The sequence below is a fragment of the Seriola aureovittata genome, chromosome 10 (genome assembly GCF_021018895.1).
Source record: "Seriola aureovittata isolate HTS-2021-v1 ecotype China chromosome 10, ASM2101889v1, whole genome shotgun sequence".
Taxonomy (NCBI): domain Eukaryota; kingdom Metazoa; phylum Chordata; class Actinopteri; order Carangiformes; family Carangidae; genus Seriola; species Seriola aureovittata.
Genome location: NC_079373.1, coordinates 8,356,344 through 8,382,526, shown reverse-complemented (window position 1 = coordinate 8,382,526; position 26,183 = coordinate 8,356,344). Strand labels below are relative to the sequence as shown.

At 41.5% G+C, this 26,183-nt stretch overlaps 1 protein-coding gene across 1 annotated transcript in view; it reads right to left on the bottom strand.

The window, feature by feature from the left end:
* LOC130175780 (A disintegrin and metalloproteinase with thrombospondin motifs 20) overlaps positions 1-26,183 on the bottom strand; it is a 116,589-nt gene that overhangs the window by 80,738 nt on the left and 9,668 nt on the right. The gene's annotated exons all lie outside the window — the stretch shown is intronic.

Sequence of the window (26,183 nt, the reverse complement as noted above, 5' to 3'; positions counted from 1 at the left end):
TCAACTCCAGCGTCAGTCACTATGTGAGAATCAACCACAGCAACAAAAACATCTGGAATTCAGGGTTTTAGCTTTTTCTTCAGCAGTGATTATTGCTAATGGAAAACGTGAATGACACTATTGAAACTATGGAAGAAACTGACATTCTGCCAATGTGAGACTTAACTGAGCTTATTTCTTCTTTTATTTCAAAGTCTTTTGCTTTGAACATTAATAAAATTGCTTATCAGGCTATTATTCCAGAGACTTGTGATGCATTTGAGGTGATAAATAATGAGTTCATATAAAAGCTTTAGACTGTAGAGTTAGACTTATATATTGGCTGGGTCTATATCCGCTGCATGGATCAATCTATCAGCCAATACTTATCATTGATAATATCTATATGGGCTAAATGGCAGCCCATAAGTAACTGCAGCTCAGAAATAACAAAGATAGAAGGTCATTAAAAACAGTGTCCCCATTAAATAGTTTGTCCACCAGAGAGCACTGACACGTGGTGCTGGGTATTCAGTAATGTGTTAGCACTATAGAGAGCCAGAGTGGAACCAGAACTTCTGGGTTCTGTCACAGTGCCGAGAAAACCTCATTCAAAATCCCATTGACATCATTTCCCATAAGCCTCAGATGTTCACAGGCTACAGACATCACAGCTCAACAGGAGAGGCGAGTTTGTGGGCAAGTCAAGGGGTCGTGATTATCTTAGATTAGAGATTACAAACAAAGTGTTTCGAATACAACAATGGAAGAGAGCATTGGTGAGTTTTACGCATGAAACCAAGTGACAATGACGTATAGTGGAGGCAGGTTTGGAAAATAAACCCTACGCAAATGCTTCACTTTGTCATGAAGACCCGTAAAAAAAAAAAAAATGTTAAAAGGAAATATCACATTGAGTTGTATAAACTGGTGGAGCAGGGGCTTGCCCTGATGTGTCGTCATGACGTTTGCTCTATGCATGTGATTACTTTTTTCAGTTACAAGTAGTGTAGTGCAAGGGATTACAATTTGAAATTCAGGAATTACATCACATTTACTAATCCCAGTAACACTCCATTTGGAGGTTGTTTTTTTCCACTGTCTTGCCAGGAGTTTGACAGGGAAATGGTTTTGTTCGGAGTTGAAGGGTGTGAACCCTGTGGCTTCACTCTGAAGATGGGAAATGTTGGTTTGTTATATGTTTATGTTAAAAAAAAAAAAAAAGGAAAAAGAATATCAAATATTTTTAACCCTCAGTATTGACGTCAAAACTCTAGCATCAGTTGGGCTATTTTTCCTAACACTCCATCATTATGAGCCTTTGTTGAAACTGTCAGAGAGGTATTGGGTCAAGACTCTGTGTCATTGTTATTTCTGTTTGTATGGTAAATAAATCAAGGGGAGTTGCTCTATAATTAGTTTCAAAAAGGAAGGACTTATTTGAGGATTGACGTATTGAACTGCACTCGTGCATTTACTGTGCAAAGGTGTAGCTGGTAAACAGAGAACTCTTACACCTCTTGCGTATGATAGTCTCAATGGCTATATAAGGACTATGATATAAGTGTGTGATTGTAGGCCTGAATTTAATGCAGTTTAAGAAATTTAGAACACTAGAGTTTTATATATATCTTAATCTTTAGGCCTATGTTTGGCCCGTATTATAGATTTCACGTATTATTTTAAGCAATTTCTTTTAAAAACAACCACAGTGGTATGTAATTATAACTCATGGGAAAATATTAGGCACTCAAAGCACAAAATAATTAGCACAGAGGGCATTATGAGCCATTCTTCACTGTCATCTATTGGAGGAAGTAGACTTCCTTGGCCATGATGTGGTCAGGTTCTCGTTAATCATTTGGGCACATAAAGTCTTACACAAAGTTGATGGACGTGTGAAAGGAGTCTTGTTTTTCATGTCCTTTGAAGACTAATGTCACAGCATTGTGAGTAATTAGACTCGGTGGGCTCACCGGAAACACTTTTGGCTCCTGTAAGCTCTTTCTTTGACACAAAACATCTAGTCTCCAAGTCATGGCTATTACTTTTTAAAAGTCTCCCTCTCTCTCTCTTTCTCTCTGTGAACTTAGAGGTTTCATGGACACATTTCAGCTAAAATCACAGTGTGGTCAGTGGTAGACCAAATGCTGGTTTACCACATCAATTTTTATTCTGGTTTTGCTGGATATCAGATACGGTCATCACTGCGAATATGCTGGAGTTTTTCTTCACTTATGATTTGTTTCTTTTAATATTTAATAAACCATTTTATCTCCTGGACTAATTCTTATGCAGAGAGATCAATCGATCCCAGAGTTTTCTACACAATGCTCGATTTAGGTTTCCAATGCAGGAAATGTGTAAACATCTGCTATGAAGTGAAGCTGCACTGAAATAAGAAAGAGAAAAAATTAAAAGCACATCTGGAAGCAGTTCAAACTAATAAAACAACAAGATTCACACATTCCATTTTGGTATAGTTGACAACATGTATAAAAGGATGGACAGAACCGCTCTGAATGCACTGTAGACTCAGTGTTCGAGTCAGTCTGGCTAAGCTGCATCTGAATTTCAGAGCTCCTGAGATGAAGTTATTGTTATTTTGGGCAAAATCTCTTCACTGTAAGTCGTCTGATGCCTCCCCGATGTGTTATTCATCCAGTCTCCGAGCCTCCTGTGAGGCTATTCATTCCACTAAAACCACTGTCACTCTTCTTTCATCATTAAGATCCAAGAGTGACAATGTTCAAAAAGAGATGAATTTGACAAACAGAAGCAAAGTTGTGAGAAAAAGGCACATTTACATAGAGCTTACAGAAAGTAGTGTCAGTGATAAAGGTTCAGTGCAAAAAAGAAAGAAAGAAACACTTCCATAGTGATAGCTATTAAATATAAATAATTCTAGGGCTGCAAAAATGTTATTAAAAAACTATTTGTAAGTTTTGCTATTGTTACCGTTAGTATTAACACCTGTTTGCTAACCTGTCTAGAAGGAACGTTGCAAGTTCAGTATCAACTTCATTCCTTTACTCACCAAGAACTGTGGAAAGCAGACCTCTTGTTTTGCTTCTATTTCTATCACTTCTTTTCTCATACTGATGTTAGCATGCTAAACAGCCAGCCCTAGCCCAGGCAGCCTTTCTCATTACTTTCCGATACGAGACACTGTAGCCTCCAGGCTGCCCTGAAGGAGCAGCGCTGCTCAGAGGACGTATAATAACCTCTTGTATTGTAAACGCAGCTCTCGGCAAGACCGGTAAGTAAACAGCTGTTAATGCTAATGTTGCTTATATAGCAATAGTAAATCTTACAAATAGCTCCTTTTAAGATTTAAGGTTTTTCTGTTTTATGAAAGTGGGAGTTGGGGCAAAAGGATTCTGAAAAGTCTGAGGTAAACTTTTTGTGTGAAAATAATGATGAGCCCCAGATGTGCAGCTTTCTCAGGCTGCAGGGAGGTGACCTACTGGGTCACGTGCAGGTGCTAAGGCCTCTAGCTATCACTTTAACTTCATTTTACCCACCTAGCCACTAACTAGCTTTTATCACCTACAGCACATTTTAAAGTTAGCAAAATGACTGCACTGGATAGCTTATTTAGGAGTGAGTGTAGCTGCCCACATACTCATTAATGCGCCGCAGACGCCATGGTTAATGAATGAAACATCCCCAATTTCTGCCAGATGTACAGAGTCAGGTCTCTGCACATGAGTCAGTGTCTGCCTTAGGCCTCTATACATCATGGAATCCTCAAATTTGGAGCATGCTCCCACTGCTGAAGGCCCAATCCATCTTGTTCATGTGGACTAATGGTTATAAAGAGCACTGATATTCACTAGTCCCCATTAAGCCAGTGACACTTCAATTTCTTATATGTCTCAAACAAAAGGCAGCAGGAAGTTATGCCCTCAGTAGCCCCTAATTGTGCACATAATGAGGTCATTGCTCCACAGATCAAATAGCAATGTCTTAATAATAAAGTGCTGATCAGGGGTTTGTTGGTTTCCACATGTTAACTGTCTCGTTGTCTTAAATAGGCAATAATATATCCTGGATGGGCCCTCGTCCATGCTTGGCCCTTGGCCACAGTTGACCCTGTTGGGTCAGAGGAAAGGAGAGGTTGAGGTTTGGTGAGAGGAGGACTAATGACTAAGGACCTGGCTCTTTCAGTATAAGTATATTAAACAGTATAAGATCTAAGGAATGAACATACTGTGTGTCTGTTTTACTTGCTTGCACATGTTTTCAGATTAACAACTCGCTAAAGCAAAGAGTTGAACTTAGAGAATGCTCCAGTGGTGTGTGCATGTGAAAAATGTGGCCAAGGGTTTGTGCCCTTATGGAAGCAATCAATTGTGGTGAACCAGACATCAGTGGAAATCATGCATGGTACATTTGATTTTATGGTTTTTGATGGTTTGTAGTTCTGACCATGAAAGGTATAATCACATTTCGAGCCTTAGTCTCCTAATTAATATTTTTTATTACGCAAAGTGGCTAATTTTTCTCAGTTCTTTCTCAGTGTTTGTACATAAAACATTTGTTTTATCCGTCATTTCCGTTCAAGGTCCCCTTATTTGATCTTTCTGCACTTGGTCAATCATTTATTCAATGCTGGGTTTTGACACTGATTTATGCCAGTGTAGTGCAGTTACTCTGTTTTTGCTTAAAATGATCTTACTTTGCTATTTTAATTCATTCAGGGAGATACATGTATATACAACATGACTTGACAGAGGAATTAAAGAAGGTGGCTGACCCATTTGAATTCAGCTGAAACGAAAATATTATGTCATTACATGCAAATATCATATTATACTGAATCAACATTAGGAAAATCAATACTGGAGATTCCTGCCAGATGCGTTTGGAGCTGTCCAAGAATTTATGTACAAAATGTTAATTCTAATGTTATTCCTACTGTACACTAACTAAAGGCAGCAGTGGAAGCTCTTCCCCTGACATGTCAGGTGATTTATTATCCAGGGTTCGAATCCCCCCTTTACACCCTCCGCCCCCTGTTATACCCCAAACCTGAGCAAAGCACAGGCCCGAGAGCACAAACAGCTCCAGAGCCACTCTCCCTCTCACGGTTCAATGGGTTTGAACTCCCCAGTCATAACAGTGATCTATTCCTCCTGATATACATCAGGGCCTTGTCTTTACCAGTCACTCCTTGTGTCGCAACCTCTGCTTTCCTCAACGCATATTTGCACGTGTAAGAGGTATCCAGTGCGCAGATTGTAATGTGACCACAGAGAATGGTTTCTCACAGGAGGGTTCACCAAAAACTGCAACACATCACAGTGTATTGCTGTAGTTGTGTTTGACAACAATTTCATCATGACAATCCACAGATCTTGGGAAACAGGGAAATACTCCATAGCATTAAACAGCAGGTATTGTGTTGCAACAAGATAAATACTTTGTATTGACCTCTTCATGTTGTACTATAATATGCACGGTGCAATGACTTTGAATCCTCTCTGAGGAGAAATTAAAAAGTCACTGGGGTGAAGTTAGCAGGTTACTGTGTCACTGAAGGAGTTACCATAACATACTGGCCATAACCCCCCCCACCGGCCAATCTCTGCTCCCACCCTCTCACTGCTCTGACCGTTCAGGTGGTTCTCATGGTGCAGTGATCAAGGAGCTCGGCCACCTGAGACTTGTGTTGGCTTGCACTGCAGATTAACCCCCCCCCCTCCGAAAAGAGGCTTCCGCCCCCCCATTGCCACAGCGAAGCTTCATAAGCTGCTGAATTCCAAGTGCCCTTTAAACACAGTGGTCTGTCAACCTCTTTCCTGCTCCCATTGAGTGAGGCATTGTCTGTCTTAGCCCTGCAGGCAGCTGTAAAACAATGTCAATGCAGCGCTCTCTCACCACTCAGCTGAGTACTGTCTCATTGATGAATCATCATGTTATGGCAAAATAACAAAATAAGATTGACAGAAAACAGAAAGATTCCTGTTTGCTGAAAGAGATGAAACAGCCAGGCGATGGCTGTGGTAAAGACTGTTGATTAAATAAAGGATGACATCTTGCTGCTTTCAAAAATATAGATCCTATATTTTGACATCATCTTTTCATGGTAGGGTCAGTGTCTATTTTCATACTGATGAGGTCATTACACTACAGGAAAAAGCAAGGAAGCTTTGTACAAGACAATTATCAATTACTATTTACAGTACAGAAGACAGAAGACAGAATCCTGAGTAATTACCAAGGAACATGTGAGGAACAAATTGGAAGCTAAATGATAAGTAAAGCATCACTAGGTTCCTAAAGGACTGTATAGTAGATAATATTACATAAGACAGTCTTTGAAACAGTATGTTAATGAAACAGAATGTGACAGAAATCTGTGAATCTACACTTTCTTGCTATTTCTAAATCATCCTGTTGCTGGTTTTGCACTAAAGGGGTGGGCCAGAAAAATCAAAAAAACAAAACAAAACTGAAATACGCTACAAAGCTCCATAGAGGCGACAGAAACTGCAGAGTGAGGTGATAATTCTCAGTGGGTTTATCACTACAAGTGGCCCCTTAGTAATGGTAAATAAACACAAAGAAAAGAAGGGTGTAATTGCTCAAAATGACTATGACACACTGTATTCATGGGGGGACACTAACATGCAAGTCATTTGGAAATAGTTCAGGTTTAACTTTTATCGCCATTATAAGAAGTTGTTGTCAGGAATTGGCTTTAGTGTGCTACAACAGGACAGACACAACAACACTCCAGTAATAAAACCATATACACAAACATTTTAAAATACACAACCAGAGATGTAAAAAAAAAAAAAAAAAAAAAAAAGAAGCTAAAACAATATTCCTTGAGCCTAAACACACTGAAACTATGTAAACCATACATAATTACAAAGACAACCAATTAAAAGATTTAAAACAGAGTTGTCAGAGGGCATTTCCTCAAAGAGGGGAGCTGCTGGTTGAGAATAACCTCTTACAACATTCAAGCTGAACTTTATAAATTCAAGAGAATGGCCAGTAATTTTAGATGCAATCATAACCAATTTCTCTAAAGCATTTTTTTTTACAGCTGTAGTAGATCTACCAAATTGAACTCTGATAAGAGAAATTTGGCACACTTTCTATAACACGTGTTAAACTACACCGTAGCTTTACTTGAAGTGCAAAACAATCTGATCTCTCATGAACCAACTTTACAATTATTAAATGATTAAATGATTGTATTGGTAGTTTCTCAGGAGTTCTTTCAGAGTTCATTAGGGAAAACTCATTAAAAACATGCTCTGTATGTAGATTCAGATATCAACAAATGAAGTAAATGATCATATATAGATCTATGTAGTCCCTAATTCAGAGTTACTCAGAAACTAATGATTCATCAATGATCAGTCAGATCCTGGTAATGACTCAATATTTCATCTACCATATTGTAAAGTGTTACCCAGAGAGTGTTTTCTACCATTTGAAAATAGCGTCTCACGACCACAGAGGTGTTAAATGGCCTCATTTCTGCTCCCTGCTCTGTGTCTTTCTGGAGCCCAGATTTTTACCATATGTGAGCTCAGTCAGTCAGTAAACAGCCTGATTCCAAATATGCAGAACGTTACAAACTCCCTCATCTGTAGTTTGTGACCCCTCAGCTGATCCCCTCCAGGGACAAACACTTACTTGGCTCTGTAACTGTATACATTTCCACTGTTAATAAGGACCACAGGGATACCGAGGCGAGAGGAAAAACGGGGCTGCGTGTGTGTGTTTTTGGGATAGGTGAAGGGTGTGAAAGGGAAAAGACTAGTTTCATAAAGACCAAATTTAAAGCATCACATGATGGTATCAATTACTCTAAAATGGGGAGACAAATCATACAGTCAAGGGAAGTGAGATCATGTTTAATGCTGAAATTGACTTTAAAAAGACCAGTCACCATGAGGGGGGGTTGGGGGTCATAAACTGTATTAATACATCACACTTATAAACGTTACACATAGAGGATGATGATCTAAACAGAAGGTATGCAAGCGTTTCACGCCCAGGACGTATCCGCCGGGACTCCACTCACAACATGACGCCTGCTACGCAAGTCATGTGACTGTGTTTGAGGGATGAGGTTTCACCGAGAAGTGTATTAGATTAGTAAGAGCTCTTTTTTTTCTCCCCTGAAAGTGCTTTTGTCTTCTCCAGCAAGTGAAAATAGGTTTCAAAAAATTTCATCATGATCCCTCACTTAATACACATCATGAAGGCACTCTTAAAAGTCAGCTTTTCAGTTTGCTTAGCCCTTAACATCAGTCCATTTGACAAGAGGAAACATTATGACATGAAATGCCAGCACTGCGAGACAGACATCAATCTGCCACCTGATATGTCTCCATACCATAACTAGCCGCTATACACAACTCACCGGCACTCATCATGTTTAACTCGAAGTATGACAAGAAGGCAAAACGCTGACTATTTCAGTTTGCAGGGCTTTGCATTTTCTCGTGTCGCATAGTGGACAGTAGTGAAGTAGAGAAGTGGCACAGGCCATGCCAGAGACAGCTGCCCAGTGTTTGGGATATGAACAGCTGTGAACTTTAAGCGAGCAGTGACTCATGAGATTTGATGACAGTCCAGTAGGGGGTCCAGTCCTTGGATCTTTCTTCTGCTCTACTTATAATATACACACAACATCCTGGAGACAGAGCCATGTGTGAGGTCATGGGTAAAGACGGCTCTGGTCCAAAATTCTTTACTGTTATTACTGACCAGTGTTGGGCATTAGAACAGTACTTAAAAGTTATGTGATTTCTCTTTTTAGAAACAAGTAGTTTAAGGGGTTGGAATTTACCAATCCCAGTATTGCTCGGGTACTTCAACATTTAGGGGATTAAATTGTTTGCTCAGGAGTTTCATGGAGGTTGGTATAAATTGTGTCCCTCTGTGCTCAGTGGACAGAGTGGTTGAGATCTGTTAGCTTGGTGCAGGGGCTGCAGGTGTGGATGAACTTCTACAAAAGGAAAAGAGATGGAAAGACCTACATTTAGGAATCACCTAGTTTTTTTCAGAGCTGGAGAGTGTGTGAATCCAACAGCTTCACTGTGAGAACGGGACCTCTGGAGTACTGCTCAAAGTGAGCATGACTAAACTAGCTGTTGATGGTCAGTATACCTCCAAATTGTCGGCTGGCTCTCTGCAAAACCACCATTGTCCCCTTATTTAGTCCTACATATGTTGATTATAAAAGATGTGTCGTGTGGGTGTTGAGAATTTAGAGTTGCTATGCTACAATGTTGCTAGCAGCTAGTTCAGGGGCTTAAACTGGTATCATCTCCAAAAAGCTAATGTGCACTATATAATAACCATTTCATCAGAGGTGCTGATAGCCTGTAAAGCTTACTAAATAACTCGCTGTATCTCATTTGCTAGCCTTAACCTCTACCTTAGGGTAAGGCTAACTGTTTCCCCTGCTTTCAGTAGCTAGATAATCACCTCCCAGTTCTATCTCTGTACTTAACACACAGAAATGAGAGCGGTATTTACCTTCTCATCTTCATCTTGAAAAGACAGTAAATACAGTGAGTGTGTTTTTTATTATGTACAACACCCTTGCCTTGCCCTTCCCTTTCTCTCTTGTCTCTAAAGACTAAATACAGATTTGTTGAAACATGCTAGTTCCTTCTGTGACTCCACCAACCTCTCATTTCACTTTCCACAGGTCAGGGTTAACAGGTGATGTTTGGATATCTTAGAGCTCAGGGGGAAATTACTTTACTCCATTTGCTGCCTACTTGATGGCTTCATGCCTTGCAATGACATCCGTTCTGTTTATATACACATAACACACACACGCGCACACACACGCGCACACACACACACACACACACACACACACTTAAATTTCCTGTTCCCCTGTCTCATTAGCACTCTCATGTGGTTTGGCACCGATAAGCCTGTGGCGAGAGTCAGTTTTCACACCAGCACTTCAGTACCAAATTAAGTTTCCATACACAATATGCCCACACTTTTTAATATAACCGACCTTTGTATTTGTCCATAAATGTTCGGACACGTTATGTAACTTCATAATTAGACGGTGATTTCCATGGTTTTGAAAAGAAGGGGAGAAATTAAAGGATAAAGTCATAAATCCCCACGGACCACAGGCAAGACAACTGCTGCACTATTTGTGACCAGTAACCAAAATAACAGTGAGGTCACATGGGGTGGAAATAGATAACACCGCCCAATGAGAGTTTGGCATGAGGGGTTTCTCCTTCCATCACAGAGACACAGAAGAAGGTTAGCTTCACTGGACATTGACCACTTTTTAGTGATATGTTTCAGTATTGTAGTGAATTTCTTAGTATGGTGGACAATAAGTAAAACATCAGTATTACTTGCTCAAGTGACCACAGACTAAAGCTCTTACATTGAAATAGATCACTCTTCATCTTCTCACTTTGGCATATTGTGTAAACTACATAAAGGTACGGCTGTACATACTAGGAATAAAAGCAGGTCACCAAAGTAGGTTAGCAATTGTGTACTCAAGTGTGCAAAGAGAGTTTGCGGGGCTCAGGACAGAATTAGTGCTGCTGTTAAACAAACTGCTTTAATTCACTACAGCTGTTTAACTGGGCATGTCCCTGAAGACACATCATCCTACCCCAAATCCTCAACCCCATGAAGTATTAGTTCCTCACTTTAGGAAATAGTCGTAGTATAAGGTACAGCACCATTACAACATGTAAACAGATTCAACAAATAAGTTATGATGTGTTAATTAGTCATCTGTGGTCATCTTTTTGAACTTTGAATGGAGTCAGGCAAGGGGAATCTGGAGATTCCTCTGCCACCGATCACGTGACCTTCAGCCGACGACCTCCGTCCATACTATCACACCTGAAAACGCACACATAAATGAGCAATCACGTACACACGGCATGCACGAGCCAGTGTAAACAGGAAACAGATTGTCTTCTTTGCAGTCGATTAGTTGCAAAAACACTACAAACGAGGAACAGCAAAGACAGCTGCAGTGTTAAAATACAGAACTTAACTGTACAACAGCTGCTAGCAAAGACAACAAGGTCAGTAACACTTGTATTTCATTATCCATGTTGCTTTCACCCCTTTAGTTGAGGCTGATAAGACCCAATCAGGGAGCAAAGGAGATGCATTTTAAAACTAAAACATAGTAGTCTGGACATAGCCAAAGACTGCTCACTGAGCAGCTCTAGTAGCATCCTAACCACCAACATCACCCAGCCTGTTGCTGTCTCCCACATCAGCCCTGTCAAATGCATCTTTGAAATATTGGAAATATGTTTCAACCTGTAATAAATTCCGATAGACTGGTTGAATTGGAGGCGCTGTTTGACACAGCTCTTCCCTGGATAACAGCTGTGTCTTACAGTCTGAACATGATCCTCATCACCAGCCTGATCATCTGCACTAACAAATGGTAAAAATGTAAATGTATCCCGAACGCAAACCCTAATAACCAAACAAGCAAATGTATCAAATTGTCAGAACGAGTTTGTAATCTAAAAAAGGCAAAGATAAGTCTTCATTTAATGTTGCCTCTCAAAACTCATCTGAGCATTATAGTAAAATTAAGTTCTTTTTAATTCTAAATTTGTTATGTATTTGTTATATATTCAAATGCTAAAGTTTGAATTATAAAATATTTGAGTTGTATATTGATTTCCTTTAAATGTCAAATTCCATTTTATACACTGATTGTATTTTCGGTGTTTACTTCATCCTTGGTACTGTAAAATCTTATTGGTTTTCACACACACCTTTTGATGCAACTTGAACACAACATCAGTGATGTTTCCTGGGGTCATCGGGTCATTCTGGTCTAGTTGAATGGTTTCTTGGTTTATGTCCAAGTAGCTTGTGATGTCCACCGATCACCCTGCTTGATCCACAGCCACCTTGAGAATTGGGCTCTCCCCTGATTCCCAGCAGCTTCAGTGCCCTGTAGAGAGAATTACCTGCAAAGCCTCTGCACCCGACCTCGATGGGGTTGCATCAGGTCCTCCATCCCCTGCTCCGGCATTCACTTACCACCTCCTCATACTTGGTGCTTTTCCTCTCAAAAGCCTCCTCGCTCGATTCTTCCCAGAGGACAGTCAACTCCAGCAGGACCACTTGTCTTGTTCTTTCCAACATCAGGACGATGTCTGCACTGAGTGTGGTCACTGCAACCTTCAACTGCCAATCCTGTGCTGTTGCCAGGAGCCTCCCATCTGAACTTGGGCGCTGTTGTATCCTCCCTCCAGCCTTGACAAAGGCAATGGACTGTCTCACTGGTTGTTGTTCCATTGATCCTTGTGCTCATGACATCTGCTATGATCCTCAGTAGCTGGTCATGGCGGCAGCGGAGGCGTTCCTCTCCCAAGGCTTGAGGGCAACAACTCAGGACATGCTCCACTGATCCTCTTCTCTGGCACAGTGGGCATGCTGGGGTTTCTGCAAAACCCCAGAGGAAGAGACTGGATGGGCTGGAGAGGACACTGTAAACTGATGGTACCGGGAACTTCATCCGGTTCAGCCTTCCAGAGTTCAGACCAGAGATCATCTGCTCCATTGCCTGCTTCCATCGATTCCAAGAACCCTACTGATGCAGGCTTCCTCCACCCCAGCTCGGGCTTCTTCCTGAACCAGCTGGCGTCTCTCTTTCCCCTGGGACTTATTGTAATTTATTTTGAGGCTGTTATGTGTCTTCTGATACATGATGTGTGTCAGAGGAGTCAGATTTGCTCTGATCAAAATTAAAACAATGCGAACCATGATGAAGAGAGGTATGAACTAAGTTAACAGAACTAAAGATTCTAAGTAGTGATAATATACAGCATAACATGTTGGCTAGCTGGCTAGCTGGTTAGCGTGCCAACATCAGTAGAAGAAAATACATGTTAGAGACAAGAGTTAACATTGCCGTTGCTTTACTTAAGTTTGTGGTCTTGAAATTTAGAATTTTCTCAACTTTGTGGTTTTTTTGTAGTGTTGTTGGTCAGAGTCATCTGGATTGAACTACATAAAGAAATATTACCTGCACGTTACATTGACAGTAACCAGATACTGGGCAGTCAAATCAGCAGTGTGGGATTAATGCTCAATTTTAGAGATAAATAAAAGGTATAAAAAATCAGGTGTGAAACAGTTTTTAAGCTGTGAGAATTATTTCATGCTAAATAACTTCCAGTCAGACGTGCACAAAGAAATCTGAGGGGCAGTGGTTAAAATTAAAAAACAGCTGCACAGTCACTACAGCCAAACTAAAACTGAGGCGAATTGAACCACATGTTTGATCGTAAGTTAAACACCAGCTGAAGGAGCTGGAAATATAACTTTTCAAAAGCTGACCCTATATTATGATCAAGATTATTGGAGGTCACCCCTGTACATGAGGCATGGCAGATCATTTGTAAGCTTTAACAGTGTCAGTCTGTCTAAAGCAGGGCTCATCCTTTTACACACCCACTGAGCTCACTGCTATTCTACAATCTCACAAAGGATCCCTGTGCTTTTCGCCTCATTTCATTCCCTTACATCAGGATTAGGGCCTTGTAGCACAAAGGTGTTGTGCACAGACACACACACACACACACACACATGCACACACACTTTTTGTTATTTATTTTAGTCATACAGTTTCTTTAACCTGAAGCTTTGAAGCATTAACATTCTACCAGCATGTCTAAAGCTCACTAATTAACATGTTTTTTTAATTCACTATTCCTTTAATATTAAGCCTAATATTACCTTCACTTCTGAGACCAGACTACTCTTTTGTTGTGATTTGGTCCGTACAAAGACAAGTACACACACACACACACACACACACACACACACACACACACACACACACACACAAAACCACACTGTGTCCACTCTCTGCTCGAGCTGACATTGTCAAAGGAGGGTTTCAATGTGCCAAGGTGTCCCTTGATGAAGACCTGGTACCCTATAGTGAAAGATGGCAGCTCTCAGAGGGCCCAGGGAACTTTCAGCCACAGATAACCTGACTTCAGAGATACTGGGATGTCTAAAATTAGTGTTGTCAGAATGCTCCTTGATAACAAAGCTTGAGATTTCACACTGCACACTGGTAGTCACTTTGCTGTAGTAGTCCCATTCCTGCTCTGCTGAGTACAGCGTATGTGTTTGTGAGTGAGCAACACAGAAGCTAGGTATTTTGAGCAGTGTATAACTTGTAACTCAAGACTTATCCTAATGCCAGACCATCCAGTCATCCATTTATTTATTTTTTAAATGTAGAAAAAAAAAATCTGTTACAAAACCACATCATTTCAAGGAAGCAGTATCAATATCACATTTTTGTTTCAACACCAAGAGGTCACCATATGATCTATGTGTCTGTGGTGTAACTACAGCGACAGCCAGACTCTGAAGTGCAGAAGTGGATCTATAGAGTGTATGAATCCATCGATACCTCGTGTGCCGAAACTGGATTTCACTGTTTGATAGCACCAACAACAACACTTAGAGGTTTGCACTCACCGGGATGTAAAGCATCAGAATCTCACAGCACAATCACTGACCAATAGCAAAGCCGCCGTTGACAGCAATGACCTTTTTGGAGAATCTAGAATAGATGTAGCTATACTTATTAGCTGTGTGGTTTGCAGACAGTTATGAGTCAATGGTACAACACTGTACAATGTTTGTTTACTTATTATGACCACAAGCTTATTAACTTGGAGAGCTTTATTTTTCCCTCTTCAATAACTTTCTATTTAAAAAAATGGCATGCAATGGTGAACAAAATGTCGGGGAAAGAAACAGAGCAGTGGAGAGAAAACATAGACAAGCTCCAGGTGCTATTGTGACTGAATGTGATGGCAGGGCTAATGAGTTAACAATTAGTTCAGCAGTTACAGCAGTTCACCAACTACTCCTGTGAGTAGTCACCACATCGCCAACCTTCCGGCCCTCCACCATTGCTAGATGCTGTTGTGTTAGCTACTAGAGAACATCAAGGCTTTTCTTTTGCCAACACCTGTGACACAACAGTAACACTCAGTTCTCCACAAGCTTTGACTCAGAGGTTCACTTTAAAACCAAGACTACCTGCAGCCAAGAGGAAATGCGTCCAACATTTGGTAATCGGCTGTCCACTTTCACCTTATCTTGAGACATATGTAGACATCCAGTCTCCTGAGCTTATTTAATCGTGTTATCTGTGTACGTGTGTATGTGCATGTGTCTATGTGTGTGTGTGTGTGTGTGTGTGTGTGTGTGTCGCCTCTGTTCAGTACAGATGTATGTGATTTATGTTTGGTGCAACAAAGTCAAATCTGACGCTAGATTATTGTTTGCGGCTACTATCTCATACACAACTTCAAAAGATCCTGTATTCACAAATCTAATCTCAATTAAATACCACCACAATGAAGACCTCAACTCTCTGCGCATTCAAGTAGTCCCATGATTTGATAACAGGTATGATTTGGCAAGAACCAAACAGATATGAAACGTTGTGCGAATGTGCAAGAGAAAATACAGTTTGGTAATAAGAACCATTTTTCACTGTTATTGAACAAACTTCCCAAATTACAAATATCTAATCCAAAACAGACACTGGGGATTGAAAGTTTGAAAATGAAAATATTCTATGATGACTTGTATATCACTCATAGCAGCCTGTGATAGGACACACAGTCCTGCAGCCTGCATGAGCTATGACCTTCGGCAGCTCATGACATCAGAGCCTGATCCCGGGGGGGGGGTGACGACTCATGGGTCCTGTTTCAAATCCAAAACTGTGTAAATCCTGTGGCATAAGTCCATGAAGCAGTCCAGGGAGGAGGATAGTGTTTGGAGGATTAGCCCCAGTCCAGGTGGTCTTCATTTAGCCCCCTACCCCCATCAGGGCCCTGTGAGCTGCTGCAAGAGCTCAGCACGTGGTCATCACGGCTTCCAGCCGGTTCCGATTGCCCATCCATCCACCTTGGCTCTGTTTTTTTTTTTTATAGACATATACACACATACACTAGAGTAGTATCCACCTCAGCACTGCAGCTCATAAAACACTGTTGAATCTCTATTGAGCATGATAACGTCCATGATGGATTGCACCTCACATCATGCTGCCTCTGTTTTGCAGCTGTGGTATCAGGTTATTACTGCAGAATTAGACTGATGTATAAAAGCAAAAACAGACGTGGAGGTGTAGATAGTACAGCGTGGAAACTTACATGCTTGTATCTTTTGCATCTTTTCGGGGCGTCCACTAGTTAAAAGGTCGGTGGTTCGATCCCCGGCTCCTCCTGGCCGCAGGATACTGAACCCCACATTGCCCCTGATGGCTATTCCAACAGTGTATGACTGTATGTATGAATGTGAGTGAATGGGTGAATGTGGGAAGTATTGTAAAGCGCTTTGAGTGGTCAGTAAGACTAGAAAAGCGCTATACAAGTGCAAGTCAATTTACCATTTTGTTGGAGGTCAACAAAGAACAAGTCAAAGACGAAGAAGAATAGGAATTTGACAACAATCATGATGACAGATATGATAATGATGAACAGAAAGCCGAACAACAGGACAAACTCCGGTTAAACTTATTCAAATATGTCCTCCACTCTACATCTCACCCAGCTCCTCGAATGGGTGTTTCAGGTATTGTCCCTGTGCTGGTTAGAGTTTGAAGTTGTGTAAACAGGTCTAAATGGCAGGGAAGCTGCTGAAGATCTGAGAGAAACTCTGATCAAAGGCGCCTTTACATGCAGCCGCGGTGTCAGTGCCGTGCATGTGCGTGTATGTGTGTGTGTGCGTGCGTCCCACAATGAGATGACAGACATAGATCTGTCTGGTGTGGTTCCTTCAGAGAGGCCCTGTTGCATTTCCACAGCCTCTGTTTGCACAACACAAGCTATGGAAAGCGTGCTCACCTGCACTCGGGCTCACACTACACCTCACGTGGACTCCTCCTGCTGGACTCAAATGAGTTTTTAAAAAGCCAATCCGACACTGACATTTTAAAGAAACACCGGAAACAAATCAATGGGGGCGTTGAAGGTACAAATTACTCGGCCCCCGCTAAATGGACGAGTGGCATGTGAGTGACAGACAAATTCTCAGGTAAAAGCTTTGTGAGTTAAAGACACCTTTATCCTTGACACCTCTTGAGCAAACAAAGAAAAGGAGAGAAAAGAAAGAGGAAGGGTGAAAGAGAGAAAAGCCGAGGGGGGCTGAGTCCAAGACAGCTTCCCTGCTCAGCAAGAGCTGCCTTTGAAAATCCCTTTAACAAAAAGAAATGGGGCAAAGTAAATGTCTTTCCAGGAAGTCCAAACTCTGGAGCGTTTTTGCTGATTATTGTTCGAGGTGACATTGCATGAGAGCTCTTTTGGCCGGGTTGCTTCCATGCAGTCCAATCCCGAGGTAAAGGGACCACCCATTAGCCTTGTCTGAAGAAATGCCCATTCAGTCTCGGCGCCTATTCACAGACCTGCCTGTCTCTCTAGGCTTGCTCCTGGCCAGGGATTGTGGCTGGGGAATGGAGGGGGGGGGAGTGGCAAGGTTCCTAAGAGCAGAGACTTCGGGAATGAAGTCTGGTTGCCGTGGGCTGCCGAAGGGGCAAGAGCAAGCCGGAGTCGAGGGGGTCTCCTGCTGAGGGAGAGCAGGGCTTTGATTCACCACTCAGCTCTACGGCCGTGTCCCAGAACAATCGACAGCTAAAACCCCAGGGGCCAGGCTTGGTGAGAGGAAAGGTTAGCAGTAGGGTGGGCGCATGTTGTGCATGGTGGTGACAGTGACATTGACAATGATGGGGGGACAATGTGGCGGCAAGCAGCTGTGTGGGAGGTGACAGTGGGGTGAGGAGAGAGGTTGAGTTTCGAGTGAAAGCAGCAGGCTTCATTTGTGCATAACCATAGAAAGAGTGTGTTGATATTCTGGTGCATTTGTTGGCTTTAAGTTCTGTTTGTGTTTGTCGGCTTTGCTGTAATGTGTGCAACTACAGGAATCACAAAGCCAGACTCAAGTTTTTGAGGCAATACATATATATGTCCACTTGAACATTATTCCGTTAGAAGAGAAAGTTTATGTCCGACTTTGTCATTGTCTGTCATATAAATGCTGTGGGGCTGAAAGGCAGACTTGACAGAGCCCTCATGTCTCCAACGGATGGGACCAGGCCCACCTGAGCTCAACCTCACGTGTCTGCTTCACATTACTGTTCCCAGCATCTGACAATGTGGCTCACATTATGGGAAGCTGCACAGCACTGCAGTGAGGTCGGAAATTGATTCAGATAGTGTTCATTGAAGGGAATGACCTAATTACTTGGCAGTTCATCGGATGCAGCAACCTCCCCGAGAGCTACTCACAAACAGACCCCCCCAACTGTTTGAGTATATTTTATTTGGTGTCCCTAAAAATTGAATTTCCTTTGACAGATTAGAGAGCTTTTGGAGGTTTCCTTCCCTTCAATACCTCGCATGGAGCGGAATTACCCTGTAGGTTTGTGTTGTAGCCGGTACAGCTGACAGAACAGCGGCCCAAACCCTCTGTCAATCTGAAGTGATGATCACTACACCAGACACAGGTCCCTCGGTAAGAGAGCAATTTTCAGCTTAAAAAGACATGTAGTAGTTGAGGATGGATTTATACCGACTTCCACCTGCAACACCGACTGTCCTGTTCCACCAAAATCTTGGAAGCACACAGTGCACATACATTTGAAGTGCTTCAATATGAGCCATGACAGATATAATTTAGGTTGATTGAGACTGTGTCAGGACTGACCAAAAAGAAGGAACCATCAGATTAAATACATATAATAATGGACCTACAGTAGGTACACACCAATACACATACAGCCCATACAATACTTCAGTCATAAGGTTGGGTAGGAAAACAATGTACAGAAGTTGCATTAGAAAAGATGCTGCGCAACAAGTCAGAGATTTGAGAATGACATCACTGAGCTGCAGGGTCAGCAAGTGCGTGTGAAATTAGGTTTTGTGTCGCGTCTTGAACGCTACATAACAACACAGCATAAATACTGTTTTTAAAATAGCCGGTCTCATCCCAAAACAGACTCCCAACTCAGAGCACCTCCCTTCTCCTTGAGCTCGATGGGGCCCGGAGAAGGAGCCCTCAGAATGCTGATAACTCCCCCCACCATTCACCAGCACTCTGGTTCATATTTTTGTGGAGGTCCATTGACTTTCTCCTTTTCAGTCTCCCTTTAATCCCTGGGTCTGTGTCCTCAGTGGCTCTCTACAGAGGGGCTATTATTCAGAGCCTTATTACTGCGCCCCTCGCGGCTTATCTCCTTCCTGGTGACAGTCTTTTCAAGCCTCTCCCTAATGACCTGGGGAAGCTCACATGCTCAACTTCCCAGGGCTGCGGGGCCCCGCTGATGTCAGAGGGGGTGGCCCCCACGCAGGGGCTCCTGGTCCTGCCAAAGAAAAAGAGAGAGGCACGGAAAGGTCCCGCCACAGCCACCGACTTTCCACATGTCCCCTACCTCCTTCCTCCCCTCGTGCAGGTGACAACCCCAAGCCCAGCATGCAGGAGGACTCCTCCAAGGGACCAGGACTCAGAGGAACTTGGCCCATTCTGATTAAAATGAGCTCATAAGCTGTGCTCCTCAAAGATGGTGTCAGAGTCTATTTGGACTCTGACACCATGATGTGGCACCTTTGTGATTTGGCTTTCTGCGATGATAGAATGAAATCAGAGCTTACTGTGCCACATCAGGGCGACAGCAGCAAAAAAAAAAAAAAAAAAAAAAATCACTTGATGCAATTTCATCAGTTAAATGATCCGAACCTCATGTTGATATTCAAAAGTGGTCTGCTGGCTGTGTTACAGTCTTTATTCCTCCGCCTTGATTAAAATTCTCCTATGGCCAACCATTCATCTTTGTCAAGACAAGTGAGGGGTTTGAATTGCAATTGTAAGAGTGAAAGCTTTTCATCCTACTAACATGGAATTTCTTGTCCCAGTAAATCAAAAGAATGGATCCCCAGATGGGACCTCTGTTTCCAATTCAATTATACTAAATTGCCTCCAACTCCCTTCAACGTGTCCAAAACATTGCATTACAATGTACAGCAATATGATGCATAGAGGCTATTGAAGCATAGAAACCTCCAGCTGTTTGCAGCCCAGCTTGCTCATTCACATGCAATTTCAAATCACATGAATGCTATAGGAATCAGTGAGGAGGAATGAACTCTCTTTTAGGTGATTGTGAGTGAACATGGTGTCCTACTGGTGCACCTTCCAATTATCATCTCCATCTCCCTGCTCAACCCTGTGGTGTCTTTGGAGAGGTAAGAAAGGGACATGGCTGTCCATTATGCTTTCATCAGCTGAGCCTGGACCCCCAGGAAACAATGAGCTTACTACAGTTTGGTCATCAGAGCAGGAGCGCTGTTGTCCGCTGCATACAGAGATCACGGGAAATGTGACACAGGTGTCTTCCTGCTTCCTCACATGGTATGCAGGCCTGTCTCCCTGAGGCCCCGGAGGAAACGACAGACCTTAGTGTTTGTGTTTGTGTCTCTGAATCATAAACTACTTAAGACTTTGGGAAAACATGTTGAACTGGTCCAATTAAGCAGGTAATGACTTTAGTGAAGCTATTTACAGAACAAAAGGCTGGAGACATGCAGGGTAAGCCCTGGAGGAGATAATATATCTTGGTGTCCCTCTCCTTTTTCTCTTCCTTCCTACATCCTCATTTGGTCCATCTTTAGAGCTGTTAAAAAGTGCACTGCAGTACTGTACTATATGGTTGAGGCCAAGAACTTGGTAATTAGTTAGCATTTTAGCACCTTGGTTCCCTCGTCCCAAAGTCTATGGGTTTTTTGAATGGGTTTTTGGTTAGATGCCTGAAATAAGGTCCGTGGTTAACATAGGTTCAAGTCATTTTCAGTTTTATTCTATGACATAAAATACAACGGCAAATACCCCAGTTGTGATTTTTTAAGCTTTTACATGATTTTAGGTGGTTGCAAACAAGTGGCTAAATGAGACTCCAGAGGTCATCTGTGACATTAGCTGTCATCTCGCTGAACACGAAAATCGATCTACTCACCAGCACGCTTTGATAGCTTCGTTGTGTTTATACTCATGGTTTTTTAAACTTAGAGGAAGAGCTTTTGTAGAAGAGGTAAGCACTAAATCAAACGACATGTTGGAAATTCACAGGTGGTGACGCTGAAGTCACCACCTGTGAATTCACAAGTCACGTGGCGTTTTTCCTCTGGCCATTGTATTTAGGCTTCCAAAATCATAAAAGCTGTGTTCATTTGTGAAGATTATCTTGCTGAACAAAACGTGTGAGTATCATAAACTTTTGTTTGCCACAGAGCTTATTTTCTGCAATAATTCAAAAGTCAATGTAAAATTGCCATTGGCTTTTTGTCCAAGGAACCAGGGAGATCATCCCTGTGCTACTCTGTTCAGTGAGTGGAGTAGGCCTATTACACCTTTGAATGAGAAGGAATTAAGGGGAAAAACTGGTTCCATAAACTTAGCTGTCTGACTATTATTCTGCATAAATCCCTGGATTTATTTGTTAGAGAAAATTAAGGCAAACACACAAATTGTCCATTATAAACATCCATCGCAGTTTACGGTCTAACTTCCTGCCTCAATTTTATCGTAGCCTACTTATAATACTTGTACCATATTTACAATAGTTGAGGATTATTAATGACATTTTGGGTTCCCTAACTTCCAGCAAATAAAGTAGTTTAGATCTGACGAACTAAACTGTTGCCTTGTTAACAACCCTATCCTCTGACTGCTCCTGTTTCCTGCCCCACTGGACCTCATTTTAGTGATGGCGCTAGATTCCCAGATACTTTGGAGAGTATAACAACATTAAACAATAGAAATGATGGTCGGAACTATAAAAATAAGCTACAGTTAATAATTCATCATTATCTCTAATAGCATGGATAATAGAGTTTGCCACTGAGACCAATAAAAGAGGTTTATACAGCACTTAATATTCAGTATGTATAGAAGATTTATAAGCATATAAGACCGTGTAATTTGTGTTTGCCCCTAAATCCAAAACGCCCATCTTCCTTCAAATTAAGCTGTCCTTTAACCCACTGAAAGGTTCCTGTCAGCAGAACTTGTGGAATCTGCAAAGCCTTTTGGAGCAGAGCCACTGATGCCCTTTAACCCTTTGCTTTGAGTATTCGTTGGTGCTTTTAGCCACACCTAAACCCACTTTTAATTACCCCCAAACACTGATCCCCCCCCCCACCATGCCTCCATCAGCAGTGTTACTGAGGGGACAGAAGAATGCGCAGGCACAGTGGTGAACTAACACAGAAAATACACCGAGATCTGTTCAGTGAAAGAAAACAGCCAACAGGTTGAAACATAATCAGCAGCCGCTCAAACCAACCACACACCCAAAACTTCAACAAAGCATCCCTGCACTGGTGAAAAGAGAAGGATTATAGTCAGAGCACCATAAGGGCCGTCAAATTTGGTAGAAATCCATTTACCGATGGAGTCATTGTACGTCACTTTTCAAGTGTGTGAGTATCCCATTTGTAAATGACATTACTTCAGCCCTATGCATCAGAGACTGCATTTGAGACACTCAAGCACGTACAAAGTCAGTGACTTATTTTCCTGTCCCAGTTTCCAGCATTTACAATTACACTTTACAACAGTGACATTAATAACCCACAAATAATACTGTTTTACAGAGAAAATGTTCAAACCAATGTTCTACTTTATTTAAGCAAAAACAAATGGTGTGTGTCTTTTACTTGTATACTTTTTATGATGTATGATACTTCCACTTTGTATTTAATCATAGTTCTCAGTAAGAAAACATCTTCAGCATCTTGTTTTCACTTTATTTATAACTCGTCTTGTTAATATGAAAAGCCTGGTTCTGTGAGCCGGCACATCTTAAAACTGGTCATAAAAGAGAGTTAGATATAGTACGGTGTCGTCTTCATCCTGACAAATCAGCAGTATCCCCTCAGATCAGACAGTCGTTCTGTCCCCTGGGACAGACTTAACTATTGTGGTTATGCATCCTGACAACTAAGTTGAGCTAAAAAAGACCCAGGGACTGTGTTCCTTCACAGTAACAACCGGCATCAAAGGAAAAGGGGGAAAAGGGGTTCTGATAATAATGGAAAGTGTTTTGACATCCAGGTTTAAGTAATTATTGGATTTAGATAAGAGGGGAATTCCATCCGATGTGAGGTAAAACAAACAAAACAGGAGATTGCAAACTATTCCACCAACAGCAGAAGTCCCTCTATAGCCTCGGGGTGGGTGCAGCTCACTCACATTACATCATGGATGTAATAACACATGGAACAATGGAAAAATGCATGTTGGTGCAGTGCTGTAGAACCTTGAAGCCTCCCTGCAGGGTCAGCATCAGGGCACAAGGATTTTACTGCACAGAAGAAAAGTATAATTCTGTAATTAATTTGTTTATCACTTTGTTCCAAAAGTAAAAATGTTAAAAAAATAAAACAAATTTATTACAAGTGAATGAATTTGTAGCCATGAAATGCTCTGTTCCTGACACCAAACGAACTGTGACTCAACTTGTTCCACATCCTCTGCGTCTGTGTGTTCTCTAATTAGAAATGTTACAGCTAAATGTAACATGTAATCATTGCTTGGAAGGCACTGGTCTTTTTCCCAGATGCAGGTGGAGACAAATACAAATTCTGTTAAAGCAAACTCTGGGTTTGAACATTGCAGATGCAAAGACTGCAGACATGCAAGTTACCAGAAACAAATACTGCAGATTGTGTGAGTTACTCTCCTGGCTCTCCATTGTTTGGCTTTGCCTTTAACCTTCTCATCATTTCACCTGTCCTCGGTTTTAAAATGAGCAGAGTGAAGTAGAACTTTTCCCTAAGACAAACCGTCCTATAGAATTACCTGAATTTTGGACGATTCTGCAGCGCACAATCTATGTCCAATACCAATGTAAGTAGCGAGTCTTATAGGCAGAGAAAAGAGTGACAGACCAAATCTTTCCTGATCTTAAACCTTTATGAATTGATTTTGAGCCACTTGTGGGCTCTTAAAAGCTGTAAACATAACCTATTATCACCTTATAAAGTAGAGCTAACAGTTGCTTATTTACAAATCCAGCAGACACAGAGCAACATAAGCAGTCATGTTTCTGGCTATGTGGCAAATGTAAGTCCAATATTCACTCTGCTTTTAGCTCTGTTTTGTTCTCCACTAACTCCTGCATATTTAGCAGCTAAATGCCCCACTCTGCTCACCAGCTAATGAATAACTTTGTTTGCCGTATCCGAACTTTCGTGGTGAAAACACTTGCCTATTACTACAGTTAGAAGTGGGAAGAATGGAAGAAAACAGCAAAGGTGTGAGCTGTTAAAACGAAACATTGGGCTGATGCTCAAAAGCTCCATAGAGCTAAGAAGAACTGCTACAGTGGTTTGTCACTAACCCTGTTATTTGATAGCTTGTTAATTAAAATATTGATTGATCAACTTTTTTATTTTCCTCTAACCTTAACCAATGCATAACAGTACAGTGGTCAACCTACTATGCACAGATAAAGTAGAGATGAGTCATTTTTAAAAACACTGACACTGAATGTTCAATAAGTACTGTATATTTGACGCTGGTCCCAAACAACAAGTCATTCCTTCCACTTTCTTTTTCTTTATAACATCATTTTCTATCATTTTCTGCTTAAACACAGTTTGTCTTTTCCCCAGTCTTTCTTCTCCTCCAGCAATAGATCAGCATTTACCTCCAGTCTGGCACAGAGGGAGACAAAGTGCACTTCCTGACCTTTGACCCAGTGCTTACCGTCTGAAAGGACATTAGAGGTAATGACACCTCTTCAGACATCACAAGAAATCACTGCTCTGTTACTCACAGACATTATTCCTTTCATACCAAGCAGCCCTCAAACTCATTCCCCTCCATCCCGTCTCCTGAAACACGCTGTAAGCAAACGTGCTAACCCCCTCCTGCCATCACACTTAAAATATATGAACCATAAAGTGCCCGGTGAGTGTCTCTCTCGCCATCAGTTAACTTTGGCATCCGTCTGAAACACTTCAATTTGTCTTCCTTATCCCTAAGGACTTGTGTTGTGGTTTGTCTTTATGGAGAGAATACAGCTTTATAACTGCCAGTAAGCATTCCCAGGTTTAGTGATACACATCAATTAGATTTATGGTGCGAGGCTGTTGCTGCATCCTGACAGATCCTGAGGAGATATACACCCTGCAACAGCATTACATTCTTATCTAATTGCACATTTGATAAGCCAGTCCCCTTAAAAGCATTGTCTAGTCATAGCTTAGCAACCGTAGCAGTGTGCATGGGAAGTTTATTTATTTCATGGGAGAGATACTTAATGAATTTGGACAAAACAAGCAGCGGTGCAGTTGTATGGTCCTCACTGCTTTTGCCTGTTCTAAAGTAACCTGCAAAAGTTAGCAGTGTCTAGCTAATTGGCTAGCTTAGCTTACTACCTACAGTAGTAATGCTAATGTAATGTTGCCTCCAAGGCTGAGGAGCAAATCGTTAGCTAATATGATATTATTTATGGGGTTTTAAGTTTTGCTACAGTCATTGTATGGGAGTCAGTCCTGAATGATACTGCTACTGTATAAAATAAGGTAATGTTAGCGGCTCTGCCGTGCTCTTTATTGCATTCTGGAAAATAACACTACAGTAGCTCCAGCCAAACTTGTTATCAGAAAAAGTGTTAGGCTGGCCGAGCTCTCCTCCCTCTAAAAGTCTTTTCTCTTTGAAAGTGAAAACACAAATAATAAAGCATAAATCTACTGCTGCTTGTCAAAGTACAAGTTAAGCTAAAAAACAGATGCTAGAACAAAGTCTGATCATAAGTTTTCTTTATGCTGCACTAAACTACTACTAGTGCAAACTATCTCTACACTGCAATACCAGAACAATGCTGTTTCTTTATCGCCATTCTTCTACATCAGTCACCATCACCTGCTATGGATGCTGACTTCTTTACCTCAGACATTCTGCGTATCTTTCACCTCAGTCCTTTAACGTAACATCATGTAGGGAGCTTTGAGTTGCATATTTTTTACATTGATCTCAATTTAAAATGATACAGGTAGAGACAACTCACTGAGTTAGTGTTATTTTCTTAGCTAGCTACAGCTGAGAAAATCTGCTAGTTGCAATGGCCAGCAAATCTGACGGTCATTAGCTTC